The 15,870-nt window shown below is 41.5% G+C and overlaps 1 long non-coding RNA gene across 2 annotated transcripts; it reads right to left on the bottom strand.

Moving 5' to 3' along the window:
- Positions 1–11,518: 11,518 nt before the first annotated feature.
- On the bottom strand, positions 11,519–15,153 carry LOC120484111 (uncharacterized). 2 transcript variants are annotated; one of them, XR_016147030.1, is made up of 4 exons: positions 15,139–15,153; positions 14,823–14,874; positions 13,137–13,303; positions 11,519–12,066 (listed from the first exon to the last, which is right to left on the bottom strand). It is a non-coding gene; the product is annotated as an uncharacterized LOC120484111 (long non-coding RNA). The 2 variants fall into 2 exon arrangements; XR_005623667.2 differs by having other exon boundaries at positions 13,137–13,300; positions 15,139–15,152.
- Positions 15,154–15,870: the final 717 nt, after the last annotated feature.

The raw sequence follows: 15,870 nt of genomic DNA, 5'->3' as shown, positions 1-15,870 counted from the left end.
CTGACTGGGTAAATCGGCACCACCACCAACTGCTCAATGCCTACCGACGAGTCTCAGACCATCTGAGTGCAGCAGCCACCAAGAATAAGAGACTATACAACCGGACTGCCCGAGAGGCCCCTTTGTTACCTGGGGAGCGAGTGCTGGTATGGGACAACCGGCGCCCAGGGAAAGGGAAGCTCAGTGCCCGCTGGGAGTCGACGCCATATGTGGTGGAACAACGACAAGGGCCTGATGCCCCCGTCTACTCTGTACGGCCCGAAGGGAAGCCCGGACCAATACGGGTGCTCCATCGAAACCTGCTCCGTCCCTGTCCGAATTACCCGCAACTAGCGGCTGAGGCTCCAAGTGCACCACCCGCCTTAGAGGCACCTATGATAGGGTGGGCTGTGGTCCCGAGGGACCCTGAGGTTGAAGCCAGAGCGGCTCTGCCCTCGCCACCCCGACGATCTCAACGGAACACCCGAGGACAACCACCTGAGAGGTACGGCGAATGGAATTGAGGGACGCCAGTTCCAGGGACTGGAACCGATTGGCAAGGGGGGATGTCACGGGTGACAAAATCGCTCAGTAACGGAACCTTCTTGAGAGTCCTGAGTTTCCTAGGGGAACGTATTGGGTGCAACACTCCACTACGGTTCCGGGTGTGATGGAAACATGCCCGTACTGATTAGCGCTAATGCATTGCAGGTGTGAGAGAGAGAGGAGCGGCGCTCACACAGGCTTCCTGTTTCATAAGCCACAATATAAAAGGAGCATTTAGAGAGTGTTTGCAGTGCGGTTGGTGGGTGTACAGTGTGTCAAGATTCCAAAGGGTTGACTCTGGGCAGTGCTGGATACAGGCTTCCTTGGAAAAATCGTTGGAGTGTGGAGATCGCCCATTCGAGTTTGCTGGGTCAGATTGATCGTTTGTGGGAAGACTGCTGGGCCGAGCTAGGGCTGGATCTGTGCTGTGGAAGGAGAGAGGAAAGATAAGTGAATTGTTTTCATCTTATGAACATTTGAACCACTTGAAGAGGATACAGTGAATGTGGATCTGACTGTTGGAGGAGCTATGTGTTTCAGAGTGTGATGAGGAGGAATTAAAAGTGAAAACCCTGTAAACGAGCGCAACGGCCGGAGTGGGGCCTCTGTCCAACCCTATCGTGTGAGTGAATTGCAGTGCTTTTGCCTTATTGATACACATTGATTTATTGCTGTGGAATTGAAGTGAACACAAGTGTGCTGTGTCTTTGTTGAGAAGTGGCCCCCATCCATGCTTACACGTTCGTGGAAGGTTATTATATCTGCCCCCGTCAGAAGCCCAGAGTGATACAGTGAACTGAAGAGAGAGTACTTTGTACTGTGAAGATCCCCACCTGTTCTACTTGCTGTTTGAGCCTAGAAGTATACAGCACCACTGGTAAAGTAACCTTATGACTCACTGTCTCCCTATTTGTGAACTGAAGAGAGAGTACTGTGTCCTGTGACTATCCTCACCTGTTCTACTTACTGTTTGAGCCCAGAAGTATACAGCAACGCTGATAAAGTAATCGTTTAACCCACTGTCGCCCTACTGTGAACTGAGGAGAGAATACTTTGTACTGTGAAGATCTCCACCTGTTCTACTTGCTGTTTGAGCCCAGAAGCATACAGCACCACTGGTAAAGTAACTTTATGACTCACTGTCCCCCTATTGTGAACTGAAGAGAGAGTACTGTGTACTGTGACTATCCTCACCTGTTCTACTTACTGTTTGAGCCCAGAAGTACACAGCAACGCTGATAAAGTAATCGTTTAACCCACTGTTGCCCTACTGTGAACTGAGGAGAGAGTACTTTGTACTGTGAAGATCCACACCTGTTCTACTTGCTGTTTGAGCCCAGAAGCATACAGCACCACTGGTAAAGTAACCTTATGACTCACTGTCTCCCTATTGTGAACTGAAGAGAGAGTACTGTGTACTGTGAATATCCTCACCTGTTCTACTTACTGTTTGAGCCCAGAAGTATACAGCAACGCTGATAAAGTAATCGTTTAATCCACTGCTGCATTACCGTGCACCCACGAGAGTACCCTGTACTGTGAAGAATCCTTACCTGCCATACTTACCGTCTGAGTCTGGAAGTCTGCAGCACCGCTGGGGGAAAAGTAAGCTTTTAATCCACTGCTTTATTATCGTGCACCAACGAGAGTACTCTGTACTGTGAAGAATCCTTACCCGCCATACTTACTGTCTGAGTCTGGAAGTCTGCAGCACCGCTGGGGGAAAAGTAAGCTTTTAATCCACTGTTTTATTATCGTGCACCAACGAGAGTACTCTGTACTGTGAAGAATCCTTACCCGCCATACTTACTGTCTGAGTCTGGAAGTCTGCAGCACCGCTGGGGGAAAAGTAAGCTTTTAATCCACTGCTTTATTATCGTGCACCAACGAGAGTATTCTGTACTGTGAAGAATCCTTACCTGACATACTTACTCTTGGGTCTGGAAGTCTGCAGCACCGCTGGGGAGAAGTAAGCTTCAACCCCCCTGCTCCATCATCGTACATCGACGAGAGTCTCTTGAACTGTGAGAAACCTTTGGTTTAATAAAGATTGTTACTCCTTTGAAACTTATCTCTGTCTCTGGGTCCTCTGTTGTGTGCCTGTGGTGTCGGCTCCTCACGGTGGTGACTCAGTTAGAGGGGGGGTGGTTGGTCACCCGAGCGTTCCTCCCCTCGACCTGTGACATTATTGATGTGCTTTGGAGTTTATTCAAAATTATAAATGAATGTGCTACTTGAATACATTAACTGGCACATTTGGTATTCTGTCAACACAGGCTTTGATCCTGAGTTTAGGTGTAACATCAGTAGCTAACAGCCAATCACATGCTGATAGAGTTTATAGAATATTAAGAATTTAAACAAATGTACACAGGAACGAATCTTCGTCTTTTGGGAGGTGATGGAAACTACAGTCGTTGGCAGGATCAGAGACGGCCTCTGGCAGGATCACTCTGCTTTCGTTTTCAGCTTATGTTCAAAACAATCATGTTTAAGCCGCTGAATTAGTTTAGTCCGGTTATACATACAACCGCGAACAGCACATGTTGTCCCTGAGTTCCGTAACGACATCTCTCAAAAAGATTTGTGTCTTTAAATAGTAAAATAATTCTCAGAAAAACAGCTAGCCTCTTCGCTAACTAACACACAAAATACCATTGGAATGCTACTTCCGCCGCCTCACCGGAAGTTTCACCCACTTTATTTTTTACAGGAGCGCCCCTTAGAAACTTGTGGATAAGGCCTTTTACTTATTGAAAAGTATAAAATATCAGTCAGATGACAGAAGGTAATAGATAGATTGAGTACAAAAGGTTTTTCATTCACTTTTGATCATGTTGATAATTAAAAAAATCTTTGAAATGTGTAAAGGGTTAAAGACACGCAATATTATATTCAGCTTATTCAGTTTAGATGCAAGCATGAATCTTCAAAAATAAAATATTAGGGCAGGTTGGAACTTGTGTTTTTTGTGTGTGTGTGTGTCTGTGTATATCTGTGTGAAATAGATAATCTTAGGACATACTGAAAATGAGTGACCTCATTTCAGCAATATTTAAAATATAGTGTGAGTGTGTATAAGACATGAGCGATCACACAGTTTGGAGGGGGAGCGCTATGCTGTCTTAAAAGGAGATTGCATGACCTGAATAACAGATGTATGTGTGTGATTTTGCCTTTGTATGCGTTTGTGATGAGATCATACAGTTGCCCCCCTGTAAGCTTATGAAATGCAAGTGTGTAATGACATCATACAGGACACTAAGGCCTGTCAGGACAAACGCCCTGTCATCAAGTAACATGCTTTTTACCACGGTACTCTTACTGAGTGATTTGAGCACTGCGTGCTTCTGGAATATTGCTCGTTCTCTCTCTCTGTCTATCTCCCCCCTTCTATTTAAAACTGTGCTCTTTATGTCTTCTTTTTCCTCATTCTCTATGCTCCTTTAAAGGGCTTGTAGCAGGGTTGTTCACCATTTAGAATTGTTTGGTGAAATACTTATAATTTGTGTGCGTGTGTGCAATACGTGCGTACATGCATGCTTGTTTTATCTACAATATAAGTGTGTTTCCCTTTCAAGGGAACTTCGAGCTGCATTGCCAAACGCGATGGGGAACGCTCTGCGTGATTGCGTCGTGAAGCGTCTGTACAATCAGTCCAATGAGAGAGTAGGACGTCAGGTGACGTCATCGACCAGGAAACTATAAAGCACCCTTGAGATCAGACCGTGACAGCTTCTGTAGCCTTCAGCAAGCGATCTCTGTACTCTGTCCTTGTCTATTTATTGTTGTTTGTCAAAGCCAAGAAAATAAATATATATCACTATCTATATTTATGGCAAGCAAGATTATAGACGCTGTGTGGTTCCCTGCCCTCGTTACATCACGGGTGGGGACACACATCAGCTATTTGTTTGGGAGTGGAGCATGCCAGCAGTCAGTTCTGGAGGGAGCTGACTGTGGGCATTGCGAGAAGCTGTCCGCGAGGACGCTCCGCTCCCGCCGGGCGTTCTCCGAGGAGGACGGTTGGGTTCACGTTCCCAGCGCGGGTCTCTCTGTTGCCGAGGCACGGAGACGACTTGCATTTCGGGGTTCGCAAATGAATCTGACAGCGGGGGTTAGGACGAGCTCAGCTCTATCTCAGCTTTCACATGCCAGATCTAGTGGACTGCGATTTTCAGTTCCGAGGAATTGGTATCGTTAGTGTTTTGTTTTAAAAAGAAACAGTACAAAACAAATAAAAATGTTAAGAGAAAGGCAGATGTTTGACTTTTAAATGAATGAATAAATAAGTCAGCTCATATCTGCTGAATAAAGAGGAGCTTTTAAAAGGAGGTTTTATTTATGCTTTTGCCAGTTAAAATTTTACGGGCTAGCTGAATATTATGAGATTGAAAAATAAATAAGAGTTTTTAGATTAAATTGATCTTAAAAACTAGAAAACTCTGTATCTCAGCCTCCTCGTCTGGGTTTATATTTTATGTGTTTAATCCCCAGATGTCTAATTATAGCAATGTTTGGGTATTTCAGTGCATCGGGTTAAAGAGACGCTTGCTAGCTTTCTCTCTCCCGAGTCAGTGTCATCGTTTTTTTAACCCCGACGTTACCCACCAGCCATCATAAATAATGAATACATTTTTATTAGGCAGCCCTGGTGGGTATGGAATGAGTGTGAGGAGCGACTCTCTGAGGAGGGTCGCAGCGCTGCCAGTTCGGTTGTTCCCGCTGGTGGCCACAGAATTATATGTACATATATGTTTTTCCAATATAAAGATAATGGGAAAATAAAGATATAAATATATCTGTTCTTCTGGAAGCTTCGCTTTCAAGAAAACTATGAAATAATCCATTCAGCGGTGTTCCAGAGGTTTCTTCCTCACCAATGTTCCTGAGACTGCTGGACGAGAGCAGTCTCGGCCTATTAAGCTCCTCGCAGCACAAGGTGCAAAACAGAACAGTCTATAGCCAGTTAGAGATATGCAAGATCTGAGGACTGTTTTATCTCTAAAAAAGCTTGGACAAAGGAGAAGTCCTGACGCTGAGGCGGTCAGGCTTCTAAGGGTGGTCCCCTCTGGGGTAGGGACGGTTTTGAGAAATCTCTGAGGAGGGTCGCAGCACTGACGGTTCGGTTTCCCTGCCGGTTCGCCGTTTCAGGGCACCAAGGTCTCAGTGTCCCCAAACGAGCCTTAAAAAAGAGCAGTCAGTTCGGTTTCCCTGCCGTTTCAGGGCGCCGAGGTGCCTGCTTTATCCAACGGTCCTCCTAGGAGGGTCGTAGGAACTAAGCTAGTTAAGAGATAGGCAAGATCTGAGGACTGTCACCATCTCTAATAAAGCTTAGATAAGAAAACGAGGCTATCAGGCTTCTGAGGGCTCCTCCGGGGCAGGGACGATTTTAAGAAATCGTTTCTCCTCGGCAACCTCTGGGGTGCGACTCTCTGAGGAGGGTCGCAGCGCTGCCAGTTCGGTTGTTTCCTGCCGGTTCGCCGTTCTGGACTCTGAGGTGTCGGTGTCCCCATACGATCCTCCGAGGAGGGTCGTAGAGCGGTCAGTTCGGTTGCTCCTCGTCGGTTCGCCGCTTCAGGGCACCGAAATGATTGTTTAAGCAAATCCAGAGGCCAGTAGAATTCCCCTAGTAGAATTTCTGGCAGCGTAAAAACTACTGCCACACATTTCTCAGTGGGTCCTGCACACTATAGAAAAGGGTTTCAGAATTCAGTTCGGTTCTTGTCCGCCCAGATTTCTAGGGGTCCTCCTCGTAGTGGTGGACCCGAGCAGGCTTTGGTTATGGAGCAGGAAGTATTGACCCTTCTGTAAAAGGAGCTGTAGAAGGGATTCCTCCTCCCAGCAGACAGCCATTACTTCATTGATTCTGAAAGAGGATGAGGTGTTGCGTCCTACTCTGGACCTGTGTCAATTAAACAGCAGGTTTCAGAATCTTAAGTTCAATATGCTTAAATATGATTGTGTCACAGATTCAGTCCGAGGACTGGTTTCTCTCAATAAACTTAAGGGACGCTTACTTATCTTTCCATCCTCATCACAGGAGGTTCCTGAGGTTTGCTTTCGGGGGCAAAGCATACCAATATTGGGTTCTCCTATTCAGCCAAGGTTCTCACCCCACACCTTTGTTTTCAGTAAATGGGGTATATATCATGGCAGCTGCGTCCAACGTAATTACTTTTGGCCTTCTGTACATGAGACCCATGCAGTGATGGCTCAGGACTAAGGGGTTTTCTCTGAGGAGAAAAAAGTTTTTCGCATGATCGAGGTCACGCGGCTTTGCCTTCGTGCTTCGGTCTTGAGGAAGAACCTTGGTTCCTCGCCCAGGCCCACTGTTGGGGGCTTCCTGTCAACGCATAATGTTATCGACGGATGCTTCCCTCACAAGTTGGGGGGTATATCTAGGCCAGTTACTCACTGTCAAGCATTTTTTTAGACTGGTGTCTCTCACGGCAGCTGTGTCCAACGTAGTTACTTTTGGCCTTTTATACATGAGACCCATGCAGTGATGGCTCAGGACCAAGGGGTTTTCTCCGAGGAGAAAAACGTTTCGCATGATCAAGGTCACACGGCTTTGCCTTCGTGCTTCGGTCATGTCGAAGAACCTTGGTCCCTCACCCAAGCCCAGTTTGGAGGCTTCTTGTCGACGCATAATGCTATCAACGGATACTTCCCTGACAAGATGGGGGTGATCATGAGTGGTCGCTCGGCGAATGGTACTTGGCAGGACCATCTACCTTTTAGCACATAATTGGCTAAAAGTGATGGCGGTATTCCCGAAAATCTCAATACTTCCTGCCAGATGAAGTATTACACTGATGATAAAACACTGATGGTCTCGTATATCAGAGCAGATATCCTGTTGAGGCAGGGGCTGAGGCCCAGGGAATGGAGACTCACCCCCGAGGTGGTGGAGCTTCTTAGGGAGAACTAAAGTCAAACTAAAGTCAGTCGACATTTCACATCGTTGGTACAACGCATTGCTCTATTTTGTTCTCCCTCACACATCCAGCTCTGCTTGGACTGGATGTGATGTATTAGGTGTGGTTAACACTACACCGGTACGCATTTCCCGATATCTTTGCTCCTGGGAGTTCACCCTCATTTGGAGTTTGGATACTGTGGCTTGGCCTCTGAGGGAAGCATCCTCCAATCCAGAGCTCCTTCCACGAGAGAAACTATATGCATTGAAATGGAAATTATTCTCCATCTGGTGTGGCGAACATCACCAAGATCCTGTTAATTGCCCTGTTGATACAGTTCTTGATTTCTTGCAAGACCGTTTCTCTCTGGATTATCTCCTTCTACCTTAAAGGTTTACGTGGCGGCTATATCGGCCTACCACACCCCTCTTGGGGGTACTTCTATCGGGAGAGATCCTCTAATTACTACTTTTTCTCGGTGGTACATGAGGTTGAAACCTGCACTGCACTCAGAGCACCGGCTTGGGATTTGGCCATTGTACTTGAGGGTCTGGCTTTGGCTCCCTTTGAGCCCATTGAAGAGGTTTCAGAAAAATTCCTCACTTTGAAAACATTTCTCCTTGCTGTTTCATTTACCGGAGATTAGGAGATTTGCATGCCCTGTCGGTTGCTCCTTCATGCCTGGAATCTGCACCGGGTATGGTGAAAGCATTTCTATACCCTAGACCGGGTTATACTCCTTAGGTCCCAGTTTATTTTTGGGGGCCTTATAGTGCTGCAGGCCTTTTATCCTGCACCTTTTAATACCCCAGATCAGGAACGACTGAACCTGTTATGTCCAGTTCGGGCATTATATGCCTACGTTCACAGAGCTGCCCTGTGGCGTAAGTCTGAACAATTATTTGTCTGCTTTGGGTCACTTAAGAAAGAGTCCCCTGCATCTAAACAGGTTATGAGCAAATGGATAGTCGAGGCTATATCATTAGCTTATGAAGCGGCTGAACAGCTTTCACCTATGGCTGTTCGGGCCCATTCTACTAGAAGTATGGCAGCCTCTACGGCCTTTATTCCGAGTGTTTCCCTTCTCGATATTTGTAATGCGGCAGGATGTCCTCTCTGCATACATTTGTCAGATTTTATGACCTTGGCCTCTCCACTCCTGGGGCTAGGTTGCTTGCTTCTTAGTGTGCGCAAGGACTTCACACAGAACGGGCATTTCTCAGCATGGCGTAGTGGGTATGGGGTTCCCCATCGCGTTTGACAACGCAGCTCGAAGTTCCCTTGAAAGGGAACGTCTCAGGTTACGTATGTAACCCTGGTTCCCTGAGAGGGAACGAGAGCTGCGTTCGCCTGCCATACTTCCTGCATGCCCTGATCGACTTGCTTCAGGCCTTTTACAGAAGCTGGCGCGGTCTGATCTCAAGGGTGCTTTATATTTTTTTGGTCGATGATGTCACCTGACGTCCTACTCTCTCATTGGACTGATTGTACAGACGCTTCACGACGCAATCACGCAGAGCGTTCCCCATCGCGTTTGACAACGCAGCTCTCGTTCCCTCTCAGGGAACCAGGGTTACATACGTAACCTGAGACGTTTTTTAATAAAACATTTAATACTGTATCCATAAACATGTTATCATACACATATCCCAAACCAACAGAAATTACTTTACAGATTTATGTATACTCTAGCTACAATATTTCACACAGTTAATTCTGAGAGAGTATAGAATAAAATATTGAACGAAAGCAATTTGATAAGAATTTTTTACTCACAGCATTGAATCATTGTAATAATGGCCATTTTAGCAATAATAATGATAATGCTAAATTATTTTCAGTGTAATGTTAAAGTTAAAGTTAAATATTACTGGTTTAATGTTGATGAAATGGTATATTATGCTTACCGGTGAGAATGTGTGGGTACCTAAATTCAAAAAGATTGGTAAAGTCTAGTAGAATAATATCATTGTTTGAAATAGATTAAAAAATGTATTTAGAACTTAGAATTTAAAATAGAAAACATTAATACATGTTATGTTTTCATGTTTAATGGGGACTTTCCATTGACATAATGATTTTTACACTATACAAACTGTGTATTCTATCCCCCAAACCTACCTATTTTTACAGATTTATAAGCTGTTTTTATCATGAGGACCAAAATGTCCCCACAAGATAAGGATGTTTTGTCCCATAAGGCAGGGTTTTATTTTTTAATTCCAATTAATGTTCATTTTATTTCAAGTGGCAGAATTTTGTTTTGTGTTGTTTGTTTTATTTTTAATTCTAGTTTTAGTTAACTATGATAATAACAACTCTTGCCATGGTGCCTTAAAGATGCCTTAATAGTGTCTAGATAGGCAGCTAAATGGGTTTTGGAGCAGAGCATCTGGAGAGAGAGACAGAACAGATAAAATAAAGAAAGCAGAAGACCGCAAGTGAATGAGTGAGAAGTAAATTAAAAATAATGGAGGAAGTATGTGAGAGATAAAGCACAGAGATGGGCCAACGGTTTATTGCCTCTAACTGCATTGCTGCGTGTCTCTATCTGTATTGTATTGTGTGGAGAGGGTGATGGCTAAGATGCAAATCGCTTTTCGCCGCAAACAATATTGCATTTCTGCGAGCTTCATCCATCCTAGAGAGAGCGGCGGGAAGCAAGATGGATGGAGCGCTGAACTTTAATCAGGAGGAAGCCTGGAGCGATGGAGACTTGCTTTGGTCTGTTTTTTTTTTTCAGTGCAGGATACAGATTAAATCAGTCACACGCACACATACACATACTCATCATATGACCACGACTGACACTACGATGACAATCCATCTCTTTCCCATCAGCTTTGTTGACGTCCAACTCCCCCACACATCCCAAAATCACATCACACACGCACTGCAAAAGACAGATGAGGAAAAACAGAATGAGAAAATAATCTCGTCTATGAGGACTTAAAACCCAAAGGACTCTCAAATTGACTAAACACGGCTGTTCTTGTCCACCCTTTTTTATAACAAACACACTCACTCGCACACCAGCCAACCAAATTCTCTTTACGTTCCAGCAAACTTTTCTTTTAACACATCTCATCCAGCTGGAAACAGTCGGATCCTCCAAATGTGTAATGCTTGAAGCCCCATCCTTTTTTCGTCAATGTTCCTGCAACACTTGAGTCACAATTACGGAGCCCAGGAAGTCACCTGTGGGGAAAAAAAAACAATCCAAGGTGACGGTTTTGCAATCCGTCCCCTCCCAGATAGCACGAGGCTGTTTGATCTCCTATTTACATCTGGAAGATGTATTTTAAAGAGTGTTTAAAATAAAGAGACGTAAAGAGACGTGTTATATCCCTACCCCTATTTTTCTTAATTTCTTATTTCTGTTGAGAATCCTAGGATTGATTCCACCCTGGAGGGTTGTTTACCCAATGAAGATCAGCTGCACCTGTGGCAACCTATTTAAGGAGCTTCTGGATTTTCCCCACTCTCTCTCATTTTTGTTTTGTCACTTTGTTTGAAGAGTGGGTTCTTGAGTTTGTGTTTTCATTTGATTTCCACCACTCCACAAACCTCATTTCCAACCGTTTATTGATTTGATGTTGTGTTGATATTTATTATTATTATCTTATGTTTTGACCCTAGACACTATTTGTTTAACTTTAAATAAAATTATATTTTCTATTTTGAAACACAGTTTGTTTTGTCCTCTTTATGTTATGACTTTGAGCCGGCTCGTAACATAAATTGGAGCCTCGTCCCACTGCGCAACGTGACGTCGATGTGACTTTTGACGATGATGAAAATGACGATGTCATTTTTGGACGTCCAAATTCGGTCCAATGAAGAGGTTGTTTTGTAACGCCAGACGACGTCTTTTTTTCGACGTCAACTGCACGTCTAATTTGGACGTCTGTGGGACCTCCGTGTAAGGGCTATTTATAGTCCAAATGTGGTTACTTATGGACGTCTTTTCAACGTCAAATTTAGACTTATATTATACGTCGTTTTTCTAACTTATATAACTTTACAACATTACAGTTATACACATACAAATAAATCACAATTCAATAATCACCATTTTAATCTTTATTCAAAAATAAATTGCCATGAATAGCATCAGAAGGGCACCGGACATATCAAGCACAATTATGTACAAATAATTAGATTGTAATTTAATTATGAACAAATAATTAGATTGCAATTGAAGGGCACCAAATATATCTAGCACAATTATGAACAAATAATTAGTTAGTAGATCTCTATGAATGTAGTGTAAGACATTTACAAGTGATGAATAGTTCACACTTTATGCAGAAAGTGCAAATGATTAATTCATGCCTTTACACATCTATAACAGGTGTTGAACACTGTAGTGTAAAATTGTAATTTAATTTAATTATGAACAAATAATTAGATTGTCATTGAAGGGCCACAGTAAAGCACAATTATGAACAAATAACTAGATTGTAATTTAATTTATAATTCAAGTCCTCTCGTCTTGGCTCATCAGGGAGTTGTGAATCCTCTACCTCCAATCTTTGCGGCGCGTGCTTGAGGTGCTCAGAAACATGCATCTTGATTTACTTCTCTGTGGCTGCAGAATCAAATTTCATGATCCCTCCTACACAAGCAGAAAAATATATGATTTAGATATATGCAACGGCAATCTGAAATCATTCACCAAAGGCCCCACATTTGTAAGCAAAAATATGTTTCCTTGCATCCATTACTGGATAAATACTAAGCCATCTCAGCAACTGTTAACTAACACTTAGGCTGTCTACAAAGAGGCACTAAGCAGACTGCACTTTTTTTAGAAAGCTTGCATTCTTTAATGTGTGCATTAGAATGTTGACCATTGTCAACACCTTATAATAACGTTCAGTTGTAAGTCTGTAAGTGGTTAGTTAATGAACTACTTTGAAAATATTAGTATCATTTGCTAATCATTTATGAATGTTTTGTCAATTCCGTTACAAGTCATTTACAAGTTATTAGTAAATTATTAATGTATAAAACATGAATATACGTTTCATACATGAAAAAAATAATAATGTATGCATCTAGCAATTAGAGGGGGAAAGTGTTGTAAATGTCTTGTATTCATGTACATATCATTTGAAACAGGTAAGTAACAGTTTTTAACAGTGTGTAAATGCATGAATAAGTCATTTACAACACTTTCTGTATCCCCTAATCTAAAGTGTATAGTAATCGCTAGTAAATGTGTTACAAAGCATGCGTAGATCTTATGCCTTATTGATTCTTGAAGTGGTAATCTACGAATGAAGTGTAAGACATTTACAAGTGATGAATAGTTCACACTTTATGCAGAAAGTGTAAATGATTAATTCATGCCTTTACACATCTATAACAGGTGTTGAACACTGTAGTGTGTACTGCAGTGTAATTGCTGACTAGTGAGGTTGTAGACAGCTGTCTTCTCTAAAACACAAGGAGTCTAACCACTAGGCACCTGACATTTATGAAACGTAATGATTAATAATTTACAAAACACGACTATTCAATTGTAAATGACTTGTAATAATTTACAAAACATACATGAAGTGTTAGCATATCACTTGCTAAACATTTATGAATGTTTTGTATATGATTAGTTCATCATCAACCACTTATAAATTACTTAAAACACTGAAATAACAGTTTGTAATAACGTTCAGTTGTATCAACCTGTTGTGCTTTGTGCAATTTACAAAAGTTAGCTTTGTGCTTGGTAGAGGGCTGCATTGGGATTGAGTACCGCCGGGTCCCACGGGAGTGTAACATCCGTTGCGGAAGCGGGCGGTAATGGTCAGAGATTCGGCGGGGTGAGGAAAATAGTCCTGCGCAGGGCTCTACTTGGAAACACATTGGACTCAATAAAAAATACTATTGAGAATAATTTTGCACAAAAAAATAAATAAAAGGGATTAAAGGGATACTCCACTTTTTATGAAATAGGCTCATTGTACAACTCCCCTAAAGTTAAACAGCTGGGTTTTACCATTTTCTAAATCATTCAGCAAATTTTCTGATATTTAGAAGAGTATATCAGTAACCAGATAGTTTCTGTTCTCATTGACTTCCATAGTGGGAAAAACATATATTATGGAAGTCAATGGGACCAGAAACTGTCTGGTTACTGATACTCTTCTAAATATCAGAAAATCGTAAATAGTAAAACTCAACTGTTTAACTCTGAGGGATTTGTAAAATTAGCCAATTTCCAGACAAAGTGGAGTATCCCTGATAATACAACACATCAACTATTTGTCAGAGCAGACTGTTTTCAGTTGAAGGCTACTTCAACTTCAAAGTAATAAGGACCACCACAGGAAGTCATTCATACCCAGAGGTATAACAGTTTGTACTGACTCACCTTTATGCCATGAGAGGAGAATAATATTGAGATCTGTTACTTTTAACTTTGCTTTCAAATATGATTTAATCAGTCAGACTTTGAAGGGTTAAAGGAGTAGTTCAAATTTAAAAAAAAAAAATTAAAAAAAGCTTTTGCTGATAATTTACTCTGCCCCATGTCATCTAAGAAATCCATGTCATTCTTTCTTCAGTCGAAAAGAAATTAAGGTTTTTGATGAAAACATTCCAGGATTTTTCTTCATATAATGGACTTTACTGGGAACCAAACAGTTCAAGGTCTAAAAGACAGTTTCAGTGCAGCTTCAAAGGGCTTTAAACGATTCCAGATGATGAATAAGGGTCTTATCAAGGACCCTTTGAGTCATGACTCGAAAAAAGATTAGTTCATTTTGATGAACGAGTTCAAACAGGAGAGTCACGAACGCTCATCACAGAACAGAGCAAGGCAAGCATTTGTGCTCATAAAACTTTAACTTTTTTATTTATTTATTAATGAGCGATCGTTTCGCTAGATAAGTCCCTTATTCATTGTCTGGTGTTTTTAAAGCCCTTTGAAGCTGAACTGAAACTCTCATTTGGACCTTGAACCGTTCCCATTGAACTCCATTATATGGAGAAAATACTGGAATAATCCTGGAATGTTTTTATCAAAAACCTTAATTTCTTTTTGACTGAAAAAAGAAAGACATGGACATCTTGGATGGCATGGGGGTGAGTAAATTATCAGCAAAAGCTTTCAAAAGTGAACTAGTCCTTAAAGAACTCTAATGATATCTTTACCCCCTGATAGGGTTAATATTGCAAATATTCTATTGCAGATATAAATTCAAACATTTAAACATAAAGGCTAAGAGTATGAGCCATGAGTAAACTGGCCAGATATCTGTGAAAAATAACTTGCGTACCTAAAGTTGTCGACCCCCTGAATTCAGCATTTAAAAGTAAAAAGAATTTCAGTATTTATCAGTAAAAAAATACATAAAAATAAATAAATACCTTTGAGTTGGACAGTACGATGTCTCATTGGACAACTTATTTCAAAACACACCTAGAGAAATAAAATAAAAATACCAATGACCATGATATTCTGTTATCATAATAGTTAAATTCATTATTATAACTATGACCTTTATAACATGATATTTGCCATATATTATTTAGCTGATTATTTAGCCTAAAGGCTTCTTAAGGACAACCTCACAAAAAAAAAAAAAAAAAAAAAACTGGGGTTAAGACTTCTTTCAAAAGCATAAATCCTACAGATCTACAACTTTTGAACAGTAGAGTACAGTATGTTTGAGGTTTTGCTTACTAGTCGAGTTCATAGTCGTGGAGATTGTCTTGGACAGGGGGTGCAGTAACTTAGGACATCAACATGATCTTAGAAAATAACATGCAATGTGTCACAGCCAACAATGTTACATACGATTAGAACATAGGGTTTATTACAAGGAAGCAAGCATATATAATTTCTCTTTTCTGCATTTCACCTCTCCTCTAGCTAAGAAAAGAGAAAGTATATACATAAATATTATTAAATAAATGCATATGAGCATGCATTATTAAGAAAAACATCTTATAATAATGTATAATGTCATTAATATTAAATCATGAAGTTAAAACTAATTTTTTAGTTCTATGATATTTGTATACCATATTTGCTTTTGATTTTATTTTTATTGTAGGGGGGCCTATTTATATATAAATAAAAAAATAAAAATAAAACAAATATTACAAATCAATAATTTCCAGCAACTGTCAAAAGACGTCCAAATGCTGTCCAAAAAAAGTTACCCAGTTTAAGGTCAAATGTTGGACGTCAAGATGACGTCCAAGTTGGGTCATGGTTGGACGTCCAAATAACAGACCTAGTTTGGACGTCCAATAGACGTCCACAATTGGTCATGGACCGACGGACCCAATATAGACATGATCTGCACGTCTATCCGACATCCAATGTTTAGTGGGGTCCGGGATCAATAATGGTTTGGGAGTTTGAGTTTTGGTTGAGTGGAGAGTGGAAAAAGTTATTGGATTATTAGAG

Source organism: Pimephales promelas, chromosome 17 (assembly GCF_988280905.1).
Source record: "Pimephales promelas chromosome 17, fPimPro1.hap1.1, whole genome shotgun sequence".
NCBI lineage: Eukaryota > Metazoa > Chordata > Actinopteri > Cypriniformes > Leuciscidae > Pimephales > Pimephales promelas.
Note: the sequence above shows the minus strand (reverse complement) of the source record. Positions and strands in the feature narration are given on the sequence as shown.